The sequence below is a fragment of the Echiichthys vipera genome (assembly GCF_963691815.1).
Source record: "Echiichthys vipera genome assembly, chromosome: 14".
NCBI classification, from domain to species: domain Eukaryota; kingdom Metazoa; phylum Chordata; class Actinopteri; order Perciformes; family Trachinidae; genus Echiichthys; species Echiichthys vipera.
This window is the reverse complement of record NC_139839.1, coordinates 21,699,521-21,718,722: the sequence shown is the minus strand read 5'-3', so window position 1 is coordinate 21,718,722 and position 19,202 is coordinate 21,699,521. Positions and strand designations below refer to the sequence as shown.

The following is a 19,202-nucleotide window of genomic DNA, read 5'->3' as shown; positions in this document are numbered from 1 at the left end:
TATAGCTGTCTAACCAATCTACTGGAGGAAAAGCTACAGTGCTGGTATTTCTCTCTGAAATATAGTGCAGTAGAAGTAGTGTGAAGTGAAATGATCCATTTAAGTGCCTCAAACTTGCACTCACCCCGTGAAAAGATCATTCTTATATAATTTTGAATATAAAAGTATTACAATTTGAGATAAGATTTAGTGTATTTAGATATTAGACAGCCGGCACAATAATCTAACGTGTTATTTCATTAATTTCACCTTGCACTTGAAAAAGGTCCGACAAATATTCAGACGTCCCGTTAAATGGCACACTGTGCCTTTAAACCGCTCGGCTGTCCTGCGCAGCGCAGTCTGGAGCGGCCCCAGTCACTGCGCATGCGCCGGAAGTTGCTGCCGCAGACAGCAGCAGCAGTGATTAGGCAGCGCACAGCAACGGGAGAAAATCTGTCCCTTTTAAACCATGGCGACGTACTAAACGATGCCTTTCGCAGAGGTAAACGGAGAGTAAGTAGTTGTATCTTTATAACACGGCCGCTGCCTCATACTGTGTGACATCCTATCAAATTGTGGCATAAATATTAGGAAAGCCTGAGGAGGCAACAATGGGAATGTGTGTGTTTCAGACTGACTGACTGGCTAGGTTAGCTAGCCAGGAGCCTGGGCAGTCAGCTGGCACACCGACTGGCAACATGCAGCTTTATAGCTAATATACTGCTCCCCTGTATTGTCTGTGTATCTGCGGTAAACCCTCTCGGCTTTTATGAGCTAAAATATTTCATTCAGTCACTTAAAGAGCCATACATTCTTCTTCAAAGCAGGTGTTGTGTGAATGAAACTGGGCTTGTGTAGTTGAGCTGTTTAGCTAGTTGTTGTTTTTTTTGCATTATGACAACAGCCAGTGAGGATTCAGGGGAGCTCCAATTGCCTGCCAAATCACCATCATGATTATAGCTACATCATTATGGTGCAGATAGTTTTGTGCCACCTCTCAGGGGAAACGATAAGTTCCTCTCCAGGAAGAAGAAGCCAGCTGCGATGAAGTTGGAAGTGTGGTTATCTTGTGCTATTCCAAGTACGGTATAGCTGTCACTAAGTTGTCTCTCACTGCTAGTATCTATATACCCATTAGGTCATGCGTGCATATATATCCACATTTAGAGTGTCTTCACTTGTCATCCAGATGCTGAGTGCGCTTCCTTGCGCGCACTGCGCAGCGTGTCTGCAAATAGCACCTCTAGATATAAAACGACAGAGGAAAGTGTTTCCACCTGCAAAGGCAAGTGTTAAAGGTGATAACAAAAGGTTGACGTCACCGGGCTCATCCTGATCCTGCCGCACAACCTCGACCACTGAGGAGGAGGAGGAGGAGTAGTTTCAGAGGAGAGCAGCTTTTTTTGCCATAGCGTTCGTGTCTGGAAGGAAAAAGGGTCTATCTCTGATCAAATTTCGGGTAACCTAAGGGCACACTTAACTAATGGGATCCTATCGATGTTTCTCTCCCCTCCAAGCCTGATCTTTACACGGCGGAATGTTAATGTTGCCACAGCCTGTCCGTGTTGTCTTTGGCTGCTCCGAGTCTGGCTTTATTGTTGTAGTCGGTCTATAATGTCATGGAGCTTTGAGGATATGATTAAAAAAACCGCAGTAAAGCAACACTCCTCTGACTGACGGGACTATGGAAGTGATCGGGTTTATTCTGCACATGGTAAGATGATACAACTGTGAGATCAGAATCTGTTTAGTCTACATGTGCATGAGGATTTTGAAGTTGAATAAATCCGTCGTTATGGGGAAAAGGGCATTATCTCAACAAAGGTGAGTGTTTGGTTAATGACAGCAGGGAGGATGTGCTCAGTGACATCCTGTGTTTACTCAAACAAGAGCCTGACATTACTTGCCCAAAAGTGCAGTTTTGCAATGTAGCTTTCTTCCTCTACATTTTCCAAAGAGCACATAATTAAATTTCAGACTTTGTTGTCTGGGAAACTCAGGCTTCTAGACTCCCTGCAATTATCATGTAGAAGGAATCCTTTTTGCATCGGGGTGCTATGTTTCCCAACACAATGAAGATTAATTAGGTCTTAAAAACAAATGACTGTAAGGCCTCTCCCCATCTGTAAAATGCAGTTCGCCACGAATGACAGCAATGCCAGATAGAAGAATGAGAGAAAAAATGCTTCAAAGTTACTGTGAGCTATAATGCATAGGCTAACAATAGTTCATAGATTTAGTCTGCAGCATAGTATTAGAAGTAAACGCCTGACTTGGAAATGTGTGTGTGCTCTTGAACGTGTGTCTGCTTTTATTAATGTCTGATTTGTGTGTTAGCTCTCACTTAACAATGCCAGCAGATAAGCCTGAATGTCAGGAGCACCTGGTTCATTTGTTCATGTCATGCTGGTCATCACTGTAGAAAATTACAGCGTTCCGCCAAATTGAAATGGCACTTGAATGCATGTGTTAATTAGATCTCTGCGTGTTTTTTCAAAGTGTCTCTCCTCTGCCCGTGAGTCATGTGCTGACTCTGACCTGTCACTGCAAACCCAGAGTCTTTGCTGAGGGCAAACTGACAGCAGAGCAAGTTGCTTTGTTTTTTTGTTTTTTCAGCCAACCACAGACAAATATATTGCGACGTATTGATTTACATTGTGGGCAGAGGAAGGTATTTTCCTCTAAAATACTTTCATCTTGGCTGCTATAGCCTGTCAGTCTTCAGCTGCCTGTAGACGGGGTTAAACTATTGCAGAAATACATATTGTAGAGAACACACGCACCTACGTATTTAAGCTTACTTGGGTGGACGCTTTTCAAGTAGAGTAGTGAGTAGAGTTCAGTGTAAATTTAATATGCACACCCACACAGTTTTCTAGATACTGACCTCACTGTATCAAACATTCTTCTTGTAAGCAAATAGCAAAGCAGATATTCGTTAGAGTCGATTGGTTTCACAGAGTGAATCAATCATTCTTAGCACCTGACACTGAATCCCCAATTGCAGAAGGTTCTCCACATGACAGCCATACGATCTCATATCCAACTTAAGGCTTCGTCTCAGACAGCAGTAATAAGAGGATAACTTCAAAGCTCTGCTTTATTTCCGAGACTTCAGATCAAGACTATGAATAACAGATTACAAGGTGCAAAGAGTGAACCAGAGAAGTTAAGCAGATTTTAGGTTCCAGCTGTTGTTAGCATTCGCTGGGAGCTCATTAAAACACATTGATTAGTAACAGTCCTGATCCTGTGATTGTTGACTGTGAAATGGCCCGACTAACCAGCATATTTTTTGATGCAATGATTTTCTGTGCTGGAATGAGCCACTTGGCTGAGGCTCATCTTGGTTTATTCAAAGCCAGTCGTTTGATGTAGCATTTTAGAGACGGTACTTGAATTGGAAATGGTATGCTCTTCTCAGTGCAATACATTTCTTGCTTTCGTATTCTTATTCTTATTCCAAAATTCACAGAAAACACCTGCAAAAGATTCAACATACATGGGGCCCCCCCATGTATGTTGAATCTTTTGCAGGTGTTGTCTGTGAATTTTATGTGCATAACAGATTTTTATTTTCCTCACCTCTGTAGTTTTAGATGAGCAGCTTTTATTGAATATCATCCATTTGCTAAATGAGGCTAACCCCCTGTCCAGGACAGCAGGCAGAGATTTCCCAGGTACCAATAATCTGCCAGCCGGCTCCACCTTTCAGTCCTCCAGTCAGCAGGGCAGCTGTCAGCCCATACTCACCCACTCAGCCGCCCACCACTTGGAGAGACGATTGGTGAAACCACCCCAATGTCTTCCTAGCTGCATGAGTCTGTTTTCAGAGACAGGGCAGATGTTTGGTAGCTTCTGTGTGAAAGTCGGGAGACCCAGTGTGAGGGTCGAATGCAGGTCAGGCTGGATGTAAAGAACTCCACATGATATATCCACATCAGGTGTTTAGGGCATCATGGGTAACTCTTGGATACCTCTGAGAACAAGGGACTGACCTGCAGGGCTCAGGCTGTGGGTCAGCTGTTGCATGGTATTTAGTGTGGTTGTTTTATGTTGTTTCAAATTACTACAGGCGAAAAGCCTGATTCCCTTTGTAACTTGTTTGCTACATTTTTGTGTTCTCTGTGCCTTTTATTTTGCATGGATTTGCATGTTAGCTGAGAGTCCAATAAGTCAAAAAGCCGGCTCTTGCTGGGTTGTTTCCGTAATCAGCAAACCTGAGGCTTTAAGTCAGGGAGTGTTGTAACCTGAAGTTACAAACACCAACACCAAAGGGATTTCTGAAATTGTTGTGTCTTCAGCTTGAGGGCAATCAGGGAAGAATCTGAGCCTCCCGGTGGCATTCACGGCAAAAACAGCAGTCATAGCAGCAGGAGGAACCAGGCTAGGTTTAGGACAGCATCTGTCTGATCAGGCTCGTCGGAGGCACTGGAGGCGACAGAGTTGTTTATCAACCTCCATCTCACAGGAACAGCAGAAGAGCAGGGCAGATACTGTTATCTGTTTATGGCACAAGATAAGGCCGCCTCTATCGGATCACTGACCCTCCACTGACACTCTCCACCCCCAATACCAACCCTCTGTAATAAGAGTTTGCCATGCAAGTTCCATATCACTCTTAAGTAATCCTAATAGATGCCATTAGCATGTCCGTGGTTATTGCTGCAGTTTTCCAACGTCCATGCCAACTGCATATCAGGGCATCATTAGCCACCACCGGAGAGGCTCAGAGTCTGACCCGGTCTGCGAGGTCAGAAAGAATGCCGCAACAAAGCTCCAGTAAAGCTGTAGGGGATATCAAGTGCAGGGGATTGAGGCAGAGTGAGCTCAAAGTGTCATAGTTGGCACAGACATTTGATAAGACTAAGCTACCATAGGATTATAGAGGGAGGAGATGTAAAATGCTGTGGGCTAATTGGGCTTTATTTTTAATATTTCAGAGGGATCATTAGAGACTAAATTGGTGAAGGATTTCAGCTCTGGCTCTGGCTCTAGTCTAAGAGTCTTTTTGGAACAGGCTTTGCAACCTGAATAATAGCAGATCATTTTTGTTAATTCCTTGTCATTGAACATGGTGTAGATTTGAGGAGTGCTTTTGATTACCACAATTTCAGTTATGTTTGCATTTCAACATTCTTGCTTAGCCGTAATCCTAGTTATCTCTCACGCTCTCTTGCAACAAGAATAAACTGAGTCATGTATTTGAAGAATTAAAATCCCAGTTTTCTATTTTCATTCGGGGATAGTAGCTGTGTGAAATTAGTAATACAAAAAAATTTTTTTTTTGCTCTGTGTCATTTTGGAGAATATAACTGTATGCTGCCTTGAAAGGCTACAAAGCAGTGAGTGCATCCGAAGCCCTGACAAAGCAACCAGCGCTCGGAGGCTTGCTTTGTTAAGAGCTTTGCTGGGGAGGGACTGAGGTTGAGGCGAGCGGTCAATGCACGGCACTTTGCCATGACCCTCCTCATTTTGTCATCGGTTGCACCACCTCTCCAGGCCTCAGTGTGTGGGTGTACTGTGTTTTTTTTTTTTTCTCTGTGTGTGTGGTGTACTGGAGATTGAGCGGCGCTTAGAATGGGGCCCTTTTATAACCTCTTAACCCTCTGGTCCTGTTTGCAGCCATTGTTGGCCACAGTGAATGGTATCTTCATGCCTTGGAAAGTAACCAGATGACATTCTTCCTGTTGTTCAAAAGGGCCCAGGGTTGTGTTGTGAAAAGCATCTGAAAGGATAGGCGAAGGCTCTGACCTTCAGAGGCTAATCTCTGGCATGTCATTCAGTGCCTGTTTGAAGCAAATGCAGACCATTCTCCCTGATAGCAACGAACAAAGTCAAACAAGGCAGACATTCCTTGGTTTTCAACACTTAAACTCAAAAGTAAGTTCTAAAATTTTTTTAAATTTAGGAGCCACTAGAAAGGAACCAGAAGGTGTTCTGTAGCGGCAGAACCGAATCGTTATTCCAGACAGGCAGTGTGTCTGACACCTACATTGTCCAAACAGTCTCTCCAGCCTGTGACTGAGCCCTCTGTACACAGACCTGTGGCATCAGCAGCCCCTCTGTACTGCATGCTGAAATACCGCCGCTGCTGTGAAAGCAGCGGGGATGAAATGCACTTAGCGAGACAGTAAACATCGGTGCGGCTCTCAAACTAGCTTGCGTTGTTTATATGTCTCCTCCTCTCTGGTGTATTTGCTGTCTTCAGCTGGCTGGGTTTCCTGGAATGTGCAGAGATGCAGTTGTCGCTCTGCGGGGGGATGCTGGCTGTAATCACAGTTCATAGTTCAACGCTGTAGTAAGATAGTAGTCACATTATTCTCCTGAACTGGAAGACTACACTTGACATAACTGTGTGTGCATTGAGATCACCTGAACAGGGTTTTTATTATGAAAATAAAAAAAATTATTAATAGGAGCAATACCCACTCATCACTCATCTTCAATTGCTTATCTGGGATCGGGTGGCGGGGGCAGCAGCTCTAGCAGGGGACCCAAACTTCCCTTTCCAAGGCCACATTTACCAGCTCTAACTGGAGGATCCTGAGGCGTTCCCAGGCCAGTGTGGAGATATAATCTCTCCGACTAGTCCTGGGTGTTCCCCGAGGCCTCCTCCCAGCTGGACGTGCCTGGACCTTTCTTTAACATTAAGAGGTTGAACAGTTTCTATTTAAACTTTGAATCACAGCTGTTACGTTTCTGCCAACACTGTAAAGATTAACAGCCTTCACAGCACAATTCAGTGTTGCTACTCAGTTATAGAGTTTTATCCAACACTGACTCTCAAAACCCCTTTAACCATATGCTTTTAGTCTACACTGAGAATGAGTCTTTTCTGTTAATGTGTTCAAGAGGATTTGCTATTCATCAAGTTAGAATACACTTTGCTGGCATTGAGCTGTCTTTGTGCCTGTCTAAATGATCTCTGAATGCAGGTCTTTGGGTGAGAACAACATATTCTCCCTACGCCCTGTGAATAGCACTCCTGCTTCCTGTGTTCTGCGCTGTGCCACCTGTATGGGGTTAAGATCGGGGTCAGACCTCTTGCAGGAGTCTGTTGTCTAGGGCCCCTTTTTCAGGAGCTGGTTGTGCTGGGGGACTGACGTGAAATAGAAAAGCTGTCAAGTTTTTAGGGCCTCTTTTGTCAGACGTCTTTCAACGCTAAATGATTGGCATATCTCCCGCCATTTCCCCCTTTTGTTTGCGGCCGTTGAGTTTGAGAGCAAATCATGGAATTGACCATTATGTGTGATATGCTCGCGACCTGCGTGCATGTGTAAGTGCGCCCACATAAAGAAGGCGAGGTTGTTTACAAAGGAAGCATTGAATTAGAAAAGGGAAATGTCAATTTTTATCATGCTACTGCACCATTTTGCATTAGTCAGAAAATATCCCCTGAAGTAGTGTAACATCCGCCGAATGGGATTGAGATAGAGATGGAGACTGGGTGGGGGCAGAGGAAGGAGGGTGGGCCACAATTTGAAAGGCATGTTTGAAAATGCTCGTGTGTAAAGAGTCCTGAGGCAGGTCGTGTTGCTGTGTGACAGAGAAGCATTCGTCTTGCTATGTATCTGACGTCCCAGGGTCTCATTGCGAGGGTTTGCCTGCGCTGCGTGTCGGCTTTCTGTAATTAATAGCCAGTAGCCCCCTCGCCCCATCAAGGGACCAGGTGCTGCTTAGATCTGCTCTGGCATGGAAAGACAGCAGATACGCTGGTGGTGGGTTTCACTGTTATTAGGATAAAACTCACAGATGTCACCAACAGCTCTCTCTCACTGTATACATCTCAGCTGACTTACTATTGCAGTCCCAGACCCAAAACAAAGAGATGTTTTATCATCTGGGAATTTTAATGGTGCACTGCTGATGGATAGCTCGTTGGTGAAAGATGTGCTTCATTTAGTCTACTTTGCGTCGAGCACCATTGTGCTCATGTCCTGTGCTGTTTAGCAAGGCTTGAGGCCCTGACAGATTGCCATCCCGATGGGAAGATTTACCCAGCCAGCACTGCCAATGGCACTGACACCATCATTAGGCTTTGATCAGCTGCAGTCTGCAAGGGGAAGAACAGAGAGTAATATTCTTGATCTAATTACTAGGAGACATTTCAGGCAGTGTAATGTGTGATTTAACCTCTTGTCAGAGGCTATAAAAGGAAGCTGGGTTAATCTTCCTGGCAACCTCTTTTCCACGCAGGGGAGAGTGCCTTTAAATTTCCTTTTCCCTTGAAGCTGGTAAAAACCAGTGCGTATGCTAACACACCACGGCTGACTTTCTACTTGAAATCTCTCAAGGCAAGAGTTCTCTGACCTTTTCAATGTTAGCAACAGCTGGTTCGCAGGACCTCATGTGCTATGTGCATTTGGAGAATTACAAGTAGAACAAAAAAGCCGTCCTTTTGACTTCTATACGCTCCCTCCAAATGAATTGTTTTGCAGCCCCTTTGTTTTCTCTCTCTTTCTTATTCTTTCTTTCCCTCACCATCACCACCCACACACTGCAGCATGATGAGTGCAGGAGACTTGATTGGACAAATAGATTGTAAGTGCAATCGAGGGGTTTGGGTTAATCAGTCAAACACAGTTAAACAATTCTTTGGACATGAAGGGATTAGTCTTGCCTGCGTTGAGCTCATCAGAGCCCATTCTCCCCAGTGCTGGCCGGGCTTTTAGGGCCAAGGGCCACGGCCTCTCCGGCTCCATGTGGAACCACACACGCACCCCTCAGCATGCTCCGTTGCCTCTGAATGCCCCACCACTCTTCTCTCCCTTTGTTACACAGTACAATTGGAATGATGGATTAGCAAATTAAATGCAGACCTTTCTATTCATGGCCACCCTTGCTCAAAGTCTTATTCACTGGATCTATCACAAACCTACTTTAAAATGGTTTCCAGGTTCACTGTAGGTCCTTTATTTCTTCAGAAAGTGTGTCTTTTGCCCTCAAATGCATTCTTAAAAGACCAGCTGCCTAACAACTTTCCCAGCAAAAAAGCACTCAGTATCTTGTTTTTACAGGATGACTTCCTGTACATTTTCTTCCCCTTTTATTCTGAGTGCTGATCACACTGATAAGAAGTGGCTCTGATATGATGATGTGCTGGCAAGCTCAGTGCACAGCTGCAACCAGGCTGAGGCTGCTCTAAATTACCTGTGTCATTGTCTCCTCTGTGTTCCTAAGAGCAGAGCACTGACCCATGTTCCCTTTTAGAAACCCATGATCCACTCTGTGATGCCTTTTACCTTTGCAAATACCATCATGTTTTTTCCCCTAGTGTGAATGTATTATGTTCAGTTGGTGTTCACTCAACACCAACCACAACTTATTTTGTAATAACGGCTATATTTATTTGTTTTATATGAATTACCACTTTGTTATAACACTATTTTAACGTTGTTTCTGATGAGGCTAGCCTGCCCATCAGAGCTGTATGTGAGAACGCAAATGCCTGAGTCAGTTGGATCACATTAAACAGACTTTACCCTGCCAGCTCTCTAGTACAAACTCTGTCTAATGTCCGACTGAGAATAAACAGCAAACAAGTTGGTATGCTGATGACGTTTCTATAATGCTTTTTGTAAGAAACTGTAAGGAAAGAAACATCTGAGCGAGAAGAAGAAGGGGGATTTACACAAAGGCACCCACGAAAATCTCTAACTTCACTATTAGTACTATAAGTACTATTAGTCAGACATATTCAAGACTCGGTTGTTTATGACCAAATTACGAATTAGCTACATGAACTCTGTGTAATCCACATCGTGTCCGCTCTCCTGCAAGCTCTACCCAGGTGCCACTCCTCGCCTAGACCAAACGGAAAGTGAGAACGCGTCTGACACGGACAATCTCCCGTTGTGTGCTACGCGTGTGTGGGGAAACTGTCCTGGCACATTGTATGAGAAAACTGCTTCAATGTCACATTTACAGCACCTCTCCCACAGATACTGCTAATATGTTGTTGTGCAAGCTGAAACCATTTGTCAGTTAATTGATTAGTTGATCAACAGAAAAAATAACCAGAAACTATTTAAATAATTATTTGTTTAAGATATTAGAAACTGGTTTTAGATTCTCAACTATGAGTAATAGCTGCTTTTTTCTGGCTTATTTGATAGTACTGAATATCTTTGGGTGTTAGACTGTTGGTCGGCAGTAACTGCAGAGAGGTATGTACAATTTATCAATATTAAGCATTTATCTGAACTATGAACTCTAAAAAGCTGATGGTTATACTTTCTATAGCAGTCCAGTGTCGACAACAAGATACTTATTGAGAATTTTGAGATATATTTTGATATCAGAGGAATGGGTTTTGGTCAGTGTTGCATTCTTTTCTGTTGACCAGCAGTATATATTCAGCATCCATCTTACAAAGGACTCTTAGGTTATCTTACTGTTTTCCTTTCAGTGCAGCCCAAGTTTAATTCTGTGTTTGTAGTTCCCTTTTTATGCCCAGGTTCCACTTTTTTGTCTGTCTCCCACCAAGCAGATAACACAAGCTCCTGCTATCTCTCCCACCCTCTGCCCCAATCCCTCCTCCTGTGCGGTGTGGAGGGGGTGGATTGCTGTGCTCTGTAGAGACCCCAATTAGCAAGACTAGCAGGCCTCCTGAAGGTCACTCCCAAAGCTTTGGTGTGTGAGAACAGAGGAGAGCTGGGCTGGTCGGGAGCTGCTCTGAGAGTGACGGGGCTGCACCCAGGAGTTCTCACACAATAAATATACTTTCTTAACAGCAATGGCCGTTTGCATACTCTCCATTTTTGCATTGCACAGTGTTGGAAAAAACGTGTCTCAGGATTTTGCTAAAGGTCAAGTGTTCTCAGCAGAGTGTCATAGTATACTGAGACCATATCTGAGAGATCCATTTGTCATTAGCTCCAAAGTCCCCTACTTCATCAGCCTGTGTCTGGTGTCTGCTATCTCGGCCTGATTGATGGCTCTGTCCTTATTGCAGGGAACGGGGGTCGATGGCAAAAAATTTGCTGCTGGGTGCATTAATGCTGTGCTCAATGGCATAGACCTTTGAGCATGCCTCATCAGTCTTGAATCATTGGACGGCCGCAGGAGATCTGTATGAGCCCAGGGCATGATGCAAGAAAGCGAGTGAGCGATAGGAAGAGGAGTTTTATCATCTGGGCTAACTCTATTACTCATATTACTCTATCTCACTGGTACAGACCAGAAAAAGAGATTGAATATTTTGATATACATTTGATGCGATTTAGTTTGATATAAATCATGAACGATGTGATCAAAGAATAAATAACCAAGATAACAAATCTGACCGGACATTTGATGCTAGCTTTCACTACTTGTCAGTTTTCGGTACTCAATTACAACATAAACACATTTTGATCATAGATAGTATATAAAATGGATAAGGCCTCTACCTCCATGTCAGTTATTTCAACTTGATCCAATCGTACGCGCCTATAGGCGTCGCCATCTTATTACCAAAACAGGGCATTGATGTGATGTTGGGTGGAAGGAGATATGTCCATCTGGCTGACGTATACTGGATTAGCAACATTAGCATGACCGCCAGGATCTGGGCAATGTTGAGATTATTTTCGGGAGCAGCATGGGAGTGAAAATCCACTCCAATGAAAGTCTCTAGGGGAGGAGTTGAGGCAGCCAGCATTTATGATACATGATTTAAACAGATATTCAACACAGTACCATGCCCATAGACTGTAATCAACGACCCTTACGACCCAAATACGGCCCCAATCCTCCCGGTGCTCCAGATTAGCATCTAGTGTATGTGTATTAGATAGTAGCCTAACAGAGCTAACATGTTGTGACACCATCACCTTTTAATTTGTTCTATAATATACAGTTTATGGTTGTAAATACAGTACACTTATAGTAACACCACCACACGAATGACCACAGTCCAGGTCGAGATGACGGCGTTAGCATGCTAATCCTACCAGCTTCCGAGAAGTGGCAGCCTATAAAACATGGGGATCAATGAGAAATTGCTCTAATACAAAAGCTGTTGCCACTCGGCAAACTGCATTTTTTTGGCACAACTGCATTTTTTTCGCACTTCACACTGCTTTGGATGAACCTAGAATTCGCTATGGTTGGGGCTTGATTTTGGTGGAATCCAGAATTGAATCTAATTCTACCTAAACTCTTTGACAAAACTGAGGTCAGGGGCAAAATAAATTAAACTACTTGGCTTGTAGATTTACTCACTTTGACATTGACTTAATTTCAGAACTCCTGTGCTAAAGATGCAAACAAAGCTGCTAAATCAGTAATTGCCTAATTATAAATAGTGCTGTGTTTGTAGTGTGACATTTGGCTTGTTTGGTTTGGTATTGTGGAGATTGTTTTTGTATTTTAAACCAGTACCTGTGTAGGAGTTAAAATCCTGGTGCCATGACAACACCAGTACATACCGACACTATGTGTAGGCTCACAGTCAGACAGGCAGACAGACAGAGGGCCCTGCGAGCCTCTGAGGGCCAGATGTTCCCATGCAGACACAGAGGTGAGATGTTTGCCATGCCGGGCCTCTGTTTGCCTGGCCCTCCACAGAGTCACCAGCCGGCTGCCCGCTGCCTTGAGCCAGTGTCTGTTGGGGAAAGAACTAGGGGCAGCGAGGCTCTCACATATACACAGTAGATGAAGGAGAGGAGACCACAAATGTCTTGTGCATCGCCAGGGGCAAAAAGGAGCACATCTCACACAAGCCTCACACAAAAAAATCCCTTTTATTCCTCGGCTGGTCTGTAGGTGCAAGGGGGACTCGTTTGGTCTCGCTGGAGGCCAGACTGAATGTCAGAGCTGCCATGGAGGCGGCTGACCTTACCAACCTTGCATGGAGACAGACCAGCTTTTATCAAACATTTACCACAGCAGGGTGTGGAATCGGCATGTAGGCATTTGTTTTTGACTTGTGTGGCTGCAGAATAGCGTTTCCACCAGTTCAGAGCAAACATCCAGCAGACCTGCATCTCAAGGGTTTTTTACACAGAGGTTCTGTAACAGCGCCGCAGTGAAGCAACGCCAGCTCTTTGGTCATTAATACAGACCAGGCAAGGCGGTGAAAAGCCGCCCCACATGTGATTTAACACAGAGTGCCGACATTCTGGAAGCAAAAGAGGCGTCAGCGTCTAGTGTGTGTGAGTCAATCTGGACCGTTAATCAACTCCTTCAACAACTTCTAGCCAACCCACAAACTGTCAACTTTATACATTATATTAGCACAACTGTCAGTAGAGAGAAGGACAGAGGTGGACTGCACCTGTATGTGTTTGAGAGAGAGAGGGGACAGTGCAGTATTACATGCAATGTTACTCTTAGTTATTAATAACTTTGGCTACTCTGAACACTGCTTTGTCACTTTTTAACCTGTCTGTCGGTAGACTCGACAAAAGATCTGTCCCCCCCGTTCAGTCTCAATGCATTTCACACAGACAGCGGGGTGTAATGAAGCCCCAACAGGCAGTGTGAAAGGGGCTTCAGTGATCCACTCTTCCAAATACAACTAATGTGCATCTATAAATCTTAATAAGAGCTTTTTCTTTGACCTTTGAACATTTTAAAATCATACCACAGAAGCCTTATTAAGGTGTATAGAAAATAACACACAGTTAAAGAGGAAGGTCTGGTTTACTAAAATTGGTCAGTTTTCATGAATTATTAAGTGGCTTAGAGTTATTACAGCATCTATATTCTTAAAATTGATGGTAATTTTACAGATGTAGACACCGCTTATACTTTCATTATGTCACAAGTCACACTTAAGACATTTAGTTGTTTAAACAAATAGCATGTGAGCAACATGTCAGCAATGAAGAAGACTAATGGTAAACAAGATTATGTTTTTAATGCGGAATAATAAAAGGTTAAATTCTTTGAGTGAGTCCTCCTGAGTCCTGCTGCAGGCATAAGTCTAATTAGGGTTTTTTCTTTATGTGTGTCTGGTTGGTATATATGCGGCTCATATGGGAAAGAAGCCAGTTAGTATAATGGCAAAGTGGATAAATCTCTCGCAGCAGGCCTGTGTAACACTGGAAGCTGTTTTTGTGCGTTAAGCCCTTTTTAGGATGATTTGTGAGAGTCAGCGCTCGCACAGTTCTGCCTAGCAGAGCTGCTCTGACCCCCCTCTTAAATCAGCCTAGCTGCGCTTGCAGACAGGCCAGGGCTGGTTAATGCTGGGTCAATAATATAGGTCTGGGTGGGACAAACGCACAGAGGCTTAACTTTTTTCTCTGTTAAACACAGCGTACATGTCAATAAGGAGACACTGGAAATACTAGAGGAGGTCATTATTTCTGCAGGGGAAAATCACTGGTGTATGTGTAATTTCCTAATCGTGCGTGTGTGTGTGTGTGTGCGTGTGCGTGCGTGTGTGCGTTCATGTGTGTTTGTGTGAGTGATAGATGGGGGAACAGCTGCATTGATTTGGTTTTGTTTGCTGAGTACTTTGAGCAGAAATGTAAGCCGTGAGAACACCTGGAGAGAGGGGAAAATGGGAGAAGAGGAGGTGGTGGTGTCAGCCCTGCTATTGGCTATGTACCAAACACACACACACACACACACCAACACACACACACATATACACACACATACACACACACACACACACACACACACACACAATCCTGATGTGAGGGCAGCCTGGGATCCCAATCAGCAGCACTTAACAAAGCTTTCCTCTTTCTCCCTTTAATCGCAGGCTCAATTTGTCACTAGGGTGTCCAATTTCTGATAAGCGCTTTGACTGAGAGAGGAGAGGTGGGTGTGGGGAAGAACACAAAATGGATGCACCTGCTAACAAATGAAATCAAACCACTCCATCTTCATTTCCCCTTTTCCGCCAGCTGGAACAATGCTGCCGCGCTTTAGCCCTCAGCACATTGAGTTATTTCCCACTAACCAGGGAAAAGGGCGCCTGGCCGACTTACAGTTAAATAGTTAGGACAGAAGTCTGCTTTTAAACCTCTAATTGGCAACTGGGCCCATTGCTATTTTGGATCTAAGAGGAATCTAATGTGGAAGGCTGATTGCATAATTTCCTTTTACCCACAGTGTACATTTATTTTGTAAAGGTTTTGAGATTTTGTTTGGTGTGTGTGTATTTAATGTGGTCCTAGAGACATCTACTGTAGCGGGAACTACCAGAGAGACGGGTTTAAGTGTTTTGCTCTGTTTGTCTGTCTGCTGGTGACCAAATTTAGTCACCGCAATAGCAAGATGCAGTCCCGAAACATTGTGTAATTGAGATCAAAATGAAGGCAGAGTTTGAAAATGGGCGGGGGGCAGCAGGAGTAAGGGGGTAGGAAGCAGGGAAGGTGCCGTTGCCTCACCACTTTACGTCCCGGGCCCCGATTTGGCGTTGCAGCTGGTGTGCACCCATCAAAAGATGGTCTCTAGCTCTTTGTACGTTGAAAATCTGCAGAAGATCAGTTTAACACAGGCTCGTCTGTTTGTTTAGGTTTCGTCATGCTAACTGTTCTGCCTGCTGTAACTGAGCATTCACACAAACAAGCTACTTGAAAAACCAGCTGCCTGATGTCTGACGATTCTATCGCTGCACATACCTCACCCCACACAGATAGTAGATTAACAGTAGCCTGGTATTTGTATGTCTGTGTCCTCACCCTGCCATTCTAGTCCTGTACCAAACCCCAGAGTCTGGCATCTGAAACGGCAGCATGTGACTCAGCACATTGTTGTCTGGTGTGATGTGGGGATATGTCAAGATAACACAGATGCAGTGGCATCACACAGGAGATGAAAGGGAGCAGTGTTGCTCTCATATGTATGAGCCATGTCACTCAGTTGTGTGATCCGAGTGACCAGGTTACCAGAAGGCCTGTGCTTCTTAGTGTTTCTCCACTGTTGGCACCTGACATGTCCAATACACCAAGGTGTGGCTCGGGGTAAGGCAACGTGCGTCCACCACTTTGGTCCAAATATCTCAACAACCATTCACGATCCCCAGAATGGTTTGTTTGTTGACATTGTACAACAAAATGCAGCTGTGGTACTTGGATGCTACACACAAATGTGTTTGGTGTTTCTTTTGCGATCTCCTGACTTTTCATCCAGAACGTCTAGCAGGTAAAAGCTTGTTCTTATCCAGTAAAAAACTCAACTTTTACTTGGATGGACTGGCACCTAATTTTGTTCAGATACTAATGTGTGCTACTGACTTTGGTGATTCCCAGACTCTTCCCTCTAACATTTTCAGTTTTAAGTGAAATATCTCAACTACTATTGGATGCATTTCCATGACATTTGGTACAGAAATTCACATCCCCCTCAGGAAGAATTATAATAATAAACTTTCTATCGTTGGGTCCCAATTTTAGTTTGCCAAATATCTTAGTTTATGACCAAATTCCTGCAAAGGTAATGCCACTCCCATCAGCCTCAGCAGTATGTTTAGTGTCAATTAGTAAATGTTAGCATGTTAACCCACTAAACTAGGATGTGAACATGGTAAACCTGCTAAACATTGGCATGTTAGCATTGTTATAATGATGTTAGCTTTTAGTTGAGCTACAGCCTCAGCATGCTGACATTTGTTTTCAAGTCCAAATACCAAACAGAGTGTTTTAATTGCAATGTTCATGGATGATTTTAGAACAGCCTCTGAGTAGTTTGACTCATTTCATGGGTTAATCATTAATTAGTGCGAGATGTCTTAAGAGTACATGTAAACCAAATCCAACCTCTCGAGCTGCTTCATTAGATCTCTGCTTTGTTTTTCTTTTACTACATGTCAGGTCTTTTTTTTCCCTCTCCCTCAAGTGGTTTAAGACTGTCATGTCTGAGAGTAGGCTGGCTTATTCCTCACTGAGGCATGCCCAGGTTCTGGCTGTACTCTGGATGGATTTGCAGAAGATAAATAAATAACTAGGCTGGTACCCCTCACTTTAGATCCCCTCTGTTTTGGCAGGCCATACACACTGCATTTTCTATCAGGTGTAAACATGTCTGTCAAACGGCACAACCAGGGACCCCGGCATTTTGGCATTCATGGCGCCACACATGCGGCGCTGCCAGCACTTTCTCTCTGCCCATCTGACCTTGGCCAGTCTTGACATGACTAAGCACACTTACGTCTACCTTCCACATTTGTAGAGCTCCTCAGGAAGGCAAGTGGGCTTAAGTGGTTGTTAGTGAAACTAACCCTGAGTTGAAGCATGGACTTTGGCTGGCTGTCCCCTCAGCGCTGACGTGGTGGGCGGCTAATGGCCATGACATAGCTCTGGCAAAGTCCAGCCAGGCCAGGACACTCACTATCTTCTCCAAACCCCTGATGTAAAGACAAGAGTGGAGGAATGAGGTCACTCTGATAAGAAGAGGCCTCTTTTGGAAGTTACCTTTTCTTAGTTTCATGGTACACTGCTCCTCCAAGAGCCTGCGTTCTTATTGTGAAACTATCTTTCCGTATCTGACATGTATGCAAAGATTTAGCCCATCCAGCTGTGTGGACTATGCATTATTCCAGGGGTATGCTGTTTTCCCTCTCCATACCCACCATCTCACCTCGGGGAACTGTCACTTTTTCATCAGTTAGTTACTGAGCGTTCATACAGCCTCCCAGTTGTTTTCGCGGGGCCGCCCCTACCTCTAAAGAATCATAGTTTCAAAAAGCTGTCTTCCCCTCTACCACACTACTGCAGCAGTTTGACAGTTTTATGCCTGACACCCCATGTCTAGCAACTTGGAAACCACTCTCAATTTGTGTGCGAGTTGAGTTTTGGTTGGTTGTCTTCTTTTTGTTTTTTTACCCTCCCCTCACTATCATAACGGTCTCCCACTCTCTCGCCCTTTCTCTTTTGGTGTGAGATAACAGTCCGGGTTGATGAGTGGTCTCTGCTGACTGAAAAAGCAAATGCTGTCCCAAACGCTCCGGGATGTGCTGGAGTCATCAGGATCCATTGTGTAAGGCCACGAACCAGTCTGTTGTAGCCTAACATGCCCGTGGCCGTCTGATAGCAACAGAAATCCTTTTCTACCTCTGTTGTTTGTAAAGCCTGACGGGCTAATGAAGGCCATGCCAATGTGTCATTTGTTCCTAACGTGTTCAAGAGCCAAGGCTCTTTTCCCCTTTCTTTTGACAGAACGCTCTCGCTTGGTATTCAAGGGTAAAAAGCTATTCTCTATTTCCTGCTCCTTTTCTTTCTTTACCTTCTATTCAGAGAGTCGGCTTGCAAAGAAAAGTAATTTCACTCTCTCTGTCCCTGAGAGAATCAACACATTGAAGTCGCATTGAATTTCTACTGCAACATTTTTTCTTGGCTCTATTTCAGACCTATAACCTGGGGGTAAACATGCAATTAGAATAACAGCAGCCTGCTTTCTCCTCCACTCTCCTCTCCTTCAGCCGTTAGCACAAGCAATGTACAACATGGTGACTTGGTTCTCCTAATTGCTTTTGCTTTTAATTGGCATAGAAAAGCTGTTAATATTCAACCAGCAACCAAACATATTTTCTCACCTTGTTTTTTTTTGCTTTATTGTTTTTCTCCTCTAATATTGTTGTACGCCATGTCTCCCTCTAATGAGCTTATTTTTGGTGCACAATCCGCGCTCTTCCTCATGCGTTACTGCTTGTGGATATTTTAATAGATGATTTCTTAGGCAATTAGCTTGATGCAATTCCCAAATTTCGAACAAATGTGGATCATAGTTGATGAGGAGGATATTGATCAAAAGGTACGACATAAATGCTGTCAGCTGATTTAATTTCCTAAATGGCTTCCGTCTCTCCTGTTCCTTCTTCTTCACACTCTTTTTACTGTCAGATAGCTTTCTTTTTCTCCGTCGCCACCGAGAAATGAAAAGAAAATATAGGTCAGCTTTTATGGGAGCGATTTGACACCTGACACAAGCCATGCGCATCACTTGCTCAAGTCCTGCTTTGTCTGCCCGCCTTTATTTGTCTATAATGAAAGCCACACAGTTATTCACACACTTTTATTACAGTTCTATAAGTAGCTGGTGGAGACTTGCCGAGTCATGGGGCCCCCTAATACTCTGAGAACCCTGTGGTGTCTGTCTGTACAGGGCTGATAGTGTGAGACGCCTGGCTAAACTCTACCAAGCCAATCCCTGCTCCACAGGCCTGCCAAGCTGGCTCTGCTTGGCCTCCACAGACGCAGCTCTGTTTCCACTTGGGACAGGAGACAGGAGGGGCTGTGTCTCTATATCACAAAGGCTACTAAGCCATTGGGGTTGACACC

The 19,202-nt window shown here is 44.1% G+C and overlaps 1 protein-coding gene across 1 annotated transcript in view; it reads left to right on the top strand.

Moving 5' to 3' along the window:
• Positions 1-401: 401 nt before the first annotated feature.
• fam222ba (family with sequence similarity 222 member Ba) overlaps positions 402-19,202 on the top strand; it is a gene marked incomplete at its 3' end in the record, with an annotated part of 29,591 nt that continues 10,790 nt past the window's right edge. The window contains exon 1 of the mRNA XM_083926443.1: positions 402-495. The remainder of the gene's footprint in view (positions 496-19,202) is intronic.